We start from the raw sequence: 6768 nt of genomic DNA on the forward strand, positions 1-6768 counted from the left end.
TCTCTCCTGGCTCTGAACACATCCCTTTTGCTTGGAGTTTGTATGACCTTATGGCTCTCACAAGATCCTAATACAAAGTTATATATCTTGAGACGCCCCTGAGAGTTTAATTTTGGATAAAATTGTCCCACACAAAAGTTTACTATCCATTGATGAAGAATAATGAACTCAATAATAAACCCCAAAAGGAGCAGTCTGCCAACATCAAGTCACCTTGATGACTCTGTTTTTGGTCATTATACCCCTGTCTATTGCCATGGCTTACTGCTTCTAAAACATTTCCATAAAATAAAAGATCCCCTGGTGGGTGGACCAAATATTGAGATCTTTATTTTATAGATGATCAAAACGAATCCCAATGGCATTCATTGCCTCATTTGGCCAATTTCCTGTACATAAATAAAGTGGCAGAATCAGGATTTAAATCCAGGCCTCCTGAACCTATGTCATATGATATTTCCAGTGCAATATGGCACCTTGAATAAATTCTATCAAACTGCTGTATTCACTTTTTTGACTAACAAGAAGCACTTTATTTGGAAGGCAAACAGGTTATTACATTGAGGGGGATAGCAAAAGTCATGGTGTTAAATGCTTATTACAAAGTACTTCAAGGAAAGAGTGGCAGAGAATCTTTGTATTTCCCATCTCAAATTTCAAAATAAAATGATGTATGTAGTAAGTTTTAAACCTGAAGGATGAAAACCTGTTTGTTGTCAATCTTCTGTCATTTCTATCCCAGTAAACCATAAAATAAAAATAGTGTTCTTTATTTTTCCTTGTCTCTTCTGCAAAGGGGAAGAATCAACCAACAAAATTCATGACAACAAGATGCAGAATGGTTCTAACAGAGAAAAAGTCTACAAAAGCTCTTTCTGGAGAGATGCCCTGGAAATAACACTTGTTCTTTGGGTTGATCTATATTATCAGACAAACTGCTAGGATGAAGCTGCCCACAGAGGAGATAATGCTAGAAAGGAAGGAGTTGAAAGGGAAAATCCTCATGAGAAAACAATAACTGAAATACTGTGCACAGGTCTGCGTGATATAGAGCAGATAGCTGTCCAAGAGCTTCAGTCGCTGCACCTTGGTACTCATGCACTTCTCCAGAAAGCGCATGATCAACAACTCACTGAGGCTGGCATGGCATGCTATCCTGACTGCACCTCACACCGCTTGCTATGTGACTGGATCCCATTCCCATTTGCTGTATTCTTAAACCTAAACAGATTGAAGGAAATTTCTCTTTGGGAACAAGACAACAAATCAACCAAGATAGAGTACTGGAGTGTACTTTGGAGTACAAAAGTGTCTAGAGTAGTAATATGTTGGAAATATAATAATGAAAGAGATTGCCAATTCCTCTACATGTTCAGCTTTTTCCTAGGATTTTCTCTTTGTGGTCCTGAAAACAGACTGGAATTCTTACACCTTCTTCTCCCTTGAAAATTGAGTAGAAAAGGACCCCTAAAGACTGGTGAATTATTTCTCTCCCATTCTATCTGATTCCACCTCAACTCTCATGTTGTCATGGGGAATTGATCTCCACCAATGAGGAGAAAATCTCATTAATGGATGATAATGTTAGTAATTAAAGCTACCTAAAAAAGGGAGTAGCCAGATAACTTACTTATAGGTTACATTATTCTGGGGATTCATTTCTAAGTCAGGGTTTTATTGAAATGGTCACTGAGATCCCTTCTGAAAATTCTGTGATGCTTATACATGTTTTATATTGAATTACATTTAATTCAATAATAACTACTTGTTGAATGGCAATAGTGGCAATAGTAGGTGAAGCAGTGTATTTGTTGGAGGATAAAATGACATGTAGTTTGTAGTAAGAAGATCACATTCTGCTGATGGATAAACTACATGTCATTTTATCCTCCAACAAACATGAAGGGGTGTGTGTGTGTGTGTGTGTGTGTGTGTGTGTGTGTGTGTGTGTATACGGACTAGACTTGGTGATTTCCTTGGCATGGAAATTACAAGTTGAGGAAACTTCTTTTCCTAATTCATGTAGGCACCTATATTATACCTTAGTCTTAAAGAACTATATTTTAAAGCATTGAAAAATGAAGTGGCTTACTTGCCTGAGATCACACAGCCAATATGTGTTGTGACAACAGTTGGACACAGATCTTTCTAGTATAAAGGCTGGGCCTTTTACTCTCTTTGTCTTTGTTCTCTGAGGTAAATGTTTTTAAAATTTGAAAAGTTAATATGCATTCAATTAATGAATGATGGACAGTGTCCTTTTCACAGCTATTTTTCACAGCATCATTTTTTTCTATCTAATTACTCTATTGCTCATGCAGCTTCACTTTCTTTCAGTATGCAGGTAACTAAAGGAGAAAATTGTTTATGATTTCTTGATTACTTTGGGAGGGAGAGCTGAAATGTTGCTGACATTTTTAATTCCACATTCTGAATGGCAATAAAGCTTGTGGCTGGTTTTATCATAAATGGCAATATCAAGCATGCCTACAGAGAAATTACACATGGAACAAATGAACTGCTAATTTATTTCTTAATGTGCTATATTCTCTGGTCCCATCTGTGAGTACAATAAGTTCATCATCTAATTCTAAAAGGCTGTACTGAAGGAAAGGAAAATATGCTTAAATCATCTTCATCCCAATATCACAGACCAATGAAATAAAAGTTCATTGGAGAAAGAGTTTCAAAAACATTTAAGAACACAGAATATTAAATTGATAATACTTCTTGTCTTTTTTTCCCCCATGCTATAAAGGCAGAGGGTTTTTTTCCCCTGAGGCAATTGGGGTTAAGTGACTTGCCCTGGGTAACACAGCTAGGAAGTATTATGTGCCTGAGGTCGGATTTGAACACAGCTCCTCCTGACTTCAGGGCTGGTGCTCTATCCATTGTACTGACTAGCTGCCGGAGAATTTTTATTGTTTAAAAAACAAACAAACAAACAAACAAACAAAACAAAACAAAACAAAACAAAAACAAGAAGAGAAAGAAGGAGAAGAAAAAAAAAACAAACAATAGCTACTACTACTACTATTACTATTATTACAACAAAAACAACAATCTGTAGTATAACTGTTTAAATTAATTTTCTGAGATAAAAAGAAAACTGAGGACAAAATTACTGAGTAATCTATAATCATAATTTGCAATGCTAGAATTTGGGTATCATATAATCAGATTATCCAACTCCTTAGATTTTTGAGAGAAAGAATGTTTTACAGATCTGAATTTTATTTTTAAAAAAGAGGAATAAAAACAATACAAAACAGAAACTTGGTTTTGAATATAATTCAACTGGACAAAGTAGATCTCCTGACTAGTTAGCTTCTCCTAGACTTTACAGGTGGCATCTTTGTAAGCAGAAATCATACTGAGAAAAAGGAAATTGTGATCAATAGTTAGTAGCCATCCTTCCCTTCATCTTCCTTAGACTATTCCACTAATCAACTTAGATTCTAGATCAAGAAAAAACAAAGGGGTTTGAGGGGAGGAACTTATCAACTAAGATTGGGAAGAGAAACTTGATTTCTAGCTAACCTTTCTCCTGCTGCCAAAAAGGGAATTTAGGCAATCCTCTTGCCCCTTTTACTACCAGAAAGTGAAAATTAGTTTCAAAATATTATAATTTAAGATTATTTTATTTTTGAAATTATCTGTTAAATATTGTAAAGTCTTATCACTGTATTCACTAAATCTATAAGTAGTCTAGACTTAAAAGACTATCTGTGTTAGTCAGGCTTAGTTGTTTAGACTAGCTTTCCCTAGAGAAGAGAGTTTTAATATTATAATTAAACTAAAATAAATCAAAGTAATAAATACTATTTTTTCAGAGTAGCTATCATTAATATGCTATAGTTATTTAAGGTTTATAAAATACTACCCATCATCTTTCATTTGAAATATTTTATGAATGACAAGGAGTACTTCTTAGACTACCTTCCTATTTAAACATATTCCACATTTTAATAAGCCTTTTTTCGCTGACAATTTTTGAAAAATAATTTCATCACAACCTTAATTTTGTTCTAGTAACATTTTGAAAAAATCTCCTTTCTTTCTTATTTTAATTTTATCTTAGATATGATCTAATATTAAAATGGTGTAATATTAAAATCACAACAGCATAGGATCAAAAAAAATGAGTTTTTCACTAGTCACTAATGACTTCTATAACAGTAAAGAAGAAATATCCCATCTCTTCTTTGGAGGGAAACAAATTAGGTTTGGAAATAGGATTTGTAAATGTGCAATGAACATCATTTGTCTTTTCTGATCCTCTTTAATCCATTTTTATATGTAAATCACATTTTAAAGTTAATTTTTCCTTCTCTCAGTGTTAGATTAAAAATATAAACCTTTTTGGTTTTTTGTATGTGTAAATTTTCTTTTGTTTATTTGCTCTTTGGTTGTTTTGTTTTGAGAGGAAGACTATTTCAGATAGAATGTAAGTGCTGTGATTATTTATGGGTTTGATCTCAAAGCTTATTAGCATGAGAACTTTATTTCTCAGTTCTAACCCATGTTAGTTTACCCCTTTTTATTTAGCCTATTGGCCCCCAAGAACCCAATGAGTGTTTGTTGGTTGGCAAATTGATTTCAAATGCCTAGTAGGAGAAGATAAGACATAAGACCTCTGCCTCCATGAAACTCTCAGTCAAGAAAATCTCCTTTTTTTTTGTATTTTTCTGTAGAAATTATCATGGTGCTATGATGAACATATTTGGACCCTACAAAACTCTTTTCAATGACAAAAATTTTATAATTAAATATTTTCTATAATTTAATATATGCCCTGGCAATTTGGCTTTATAGGTTTAAAAAATGACATTTAAAATAACCTTTATATAACGTGGTATTTCACACACAAAAGAACCCTATCAATTATGTTGGGTTATCCTTTGTCATCTAGATTTTATATTTGCTCTTATATGACTATATCTATGATGTTCCTTTCCTATTAATCTCCATGTTAAAAAGTTCCATGGCCTTTGCTTTTGTAGGAAACATTTGCTATGATGCTTCACTTTCTGTAACACAAGAGATTTAAAATCATTCAGATATATTTAGAGAGACTCTTATCCTTCCCTATAATACATATAATTCTTATATCTCTGTGGATCTTATTATACATTTTCTCTGATCCTGATATAAAAGAATCAGCTACCTTAGTGTGTAGATTTCCCTAACCTGTGTATTTATTGGTTACTTCCTTTTGCAGGAGCTGTCTCTTTATTTTCCCAACCACTGTGTTTCAGCGATCAAGTGTTTTTAAGAGCTCCATTATCTGAATTAAAACACATTACATAAGAGGCTTCCTGGTTAAAAAAAAACATCGTGTACAGTGATGCCTTGGTACTCAACATGATATGATTCCAAAAGGCACAAGTAGTGAAAACAAATACTGAATGAATTTTTCTCCATAAGTAGTACATGTCCTATCCATAGCCTAAACATCCCTGTCTACCCAATTCCCTAACAGAATAAGTGAGGCTTCCAGTTAGGAGAACAAGTGAACCCAGTCCACATGGGCTCTTTCCTCCTTAATCAAATTTCCTTTCTGAAAGAATCCATGATCTTTAATACTCTTTCTCCAGCCCACACTGTCCAAGCTACCTGAAAGGGTGGGAAGAAGGGGATATGGATGACATGGAGACAAAAGCTATGATCCTACTCCCCCACTCTCCACCCCCCAAGGGCTCTGGCCACCACTGGCTGGAGGGATGGAAGGGGCTCAGGGCTGGCAGAATTAGTGATTTCTACCCCACCATCATCATCACTATTACCATTACTGCCTCTACTTGACTTCCTTATATTGTTGCTTTTCACTGCCACTGCTGCTGCATGGTTCCTGTTGCTTCTTCTCTTGCTGAGTGTGCTGCTGTCTTCTTGGACCTTCCAGCACTACTGTTTGGGAATCAGGAGACAATGCAGTGTACCAACATCTTCCTACAGGGACTGCCCTGAGACTTGTGTCAATTTGCATAATTTCAGCATCATGGGCTCCAACCCTACTGTCCTGTGTATTGCCTCCTTCATCAGTAGGACTTGTCCACAATCAAAAACAATAAATAGAATGGTGGCAGAGACTGGGCCATATGAATGGCCAACTCATATCCCTACTGCTCAATCAAATTAACTATCAAGTGAGACAATGAGAGAATGTTAGGTAGAATTTTGTAAAAATTATAAGAATATGTCATTCCCCAAGTGATAAATGCTCAGAAGATATGAACGGTCAGTTTTCCAATGAAGAAATTTAAACAATTTATAATCATATTTTTAAAACATGCTGAAGCACTATAGATTTTTAAAATGCAGATTAAAATAATCTTGGTGTATCCCTTTAAATCTATCAGATTAGCTAAAGTGATAGAAGGGGAAAGAGACAAATGTTGGAGAGAGGATTGAGAAAATGATGACACTATTTGTGACATTGTAAAATGTTCCCATTATATTGAAGAGCAATCTGGAATTATGCCCAAAGATTCATTAAACTACATATATCTTTTGTCCCAGCAAAAGTACTTCATGGCCTTTTTCTAGAGAAAATTAGAGAAAAAAGAAAATAATCTATATGTTCTAAAATGTTTATAGCAGTTCTCCTTGTGATGGCAAAGAAATAGAAATTATAGTAATGTCCATCAAATGGCAAATGGTAGAATAGTGATGTGTTATAAAAATGAGAAGTTCAATGTTTTTAGAAAATAAAAAGAAAAACTTACATGAAATAATAAAGAGCAAAATGACCAGAACTAAGAGAACACT

At 34.5% G+C, this 6768-nt stretch overlaps 1 pseudogene; it reads right to left on the minus strand.

Annotated features, from left to right (window-relative positions):
* Positions 1-800: 800 nt before the first annotated feature.
* LOC141549832 (dolichyl-diphosphooligosaccharide--protein glycosyltransferase subunit DAD1 pseudogene) lies at positions 801-5986 on the minus strand (annotated as a pseudogene).
* Positions 5987-6768: the final 782 nt, after the last annotated feature.

The sequence above is a fragment of the Sminthopsis crassicaudata genome, chromosome 1 (genome assembly GCF_048593235.1).
Source record: "Sminthopsis crassicaudata isolate SCR6 chromosome 1, ASM4859323v1, whole genome shotgun sequence".
Lineage (NCBI taxonomy): Eukaryota > Metazoa > Chordata > Mammalia > Dasyuromorphia > Dasyuridae > Sminthopsis > Sminthopsis crassicaudata.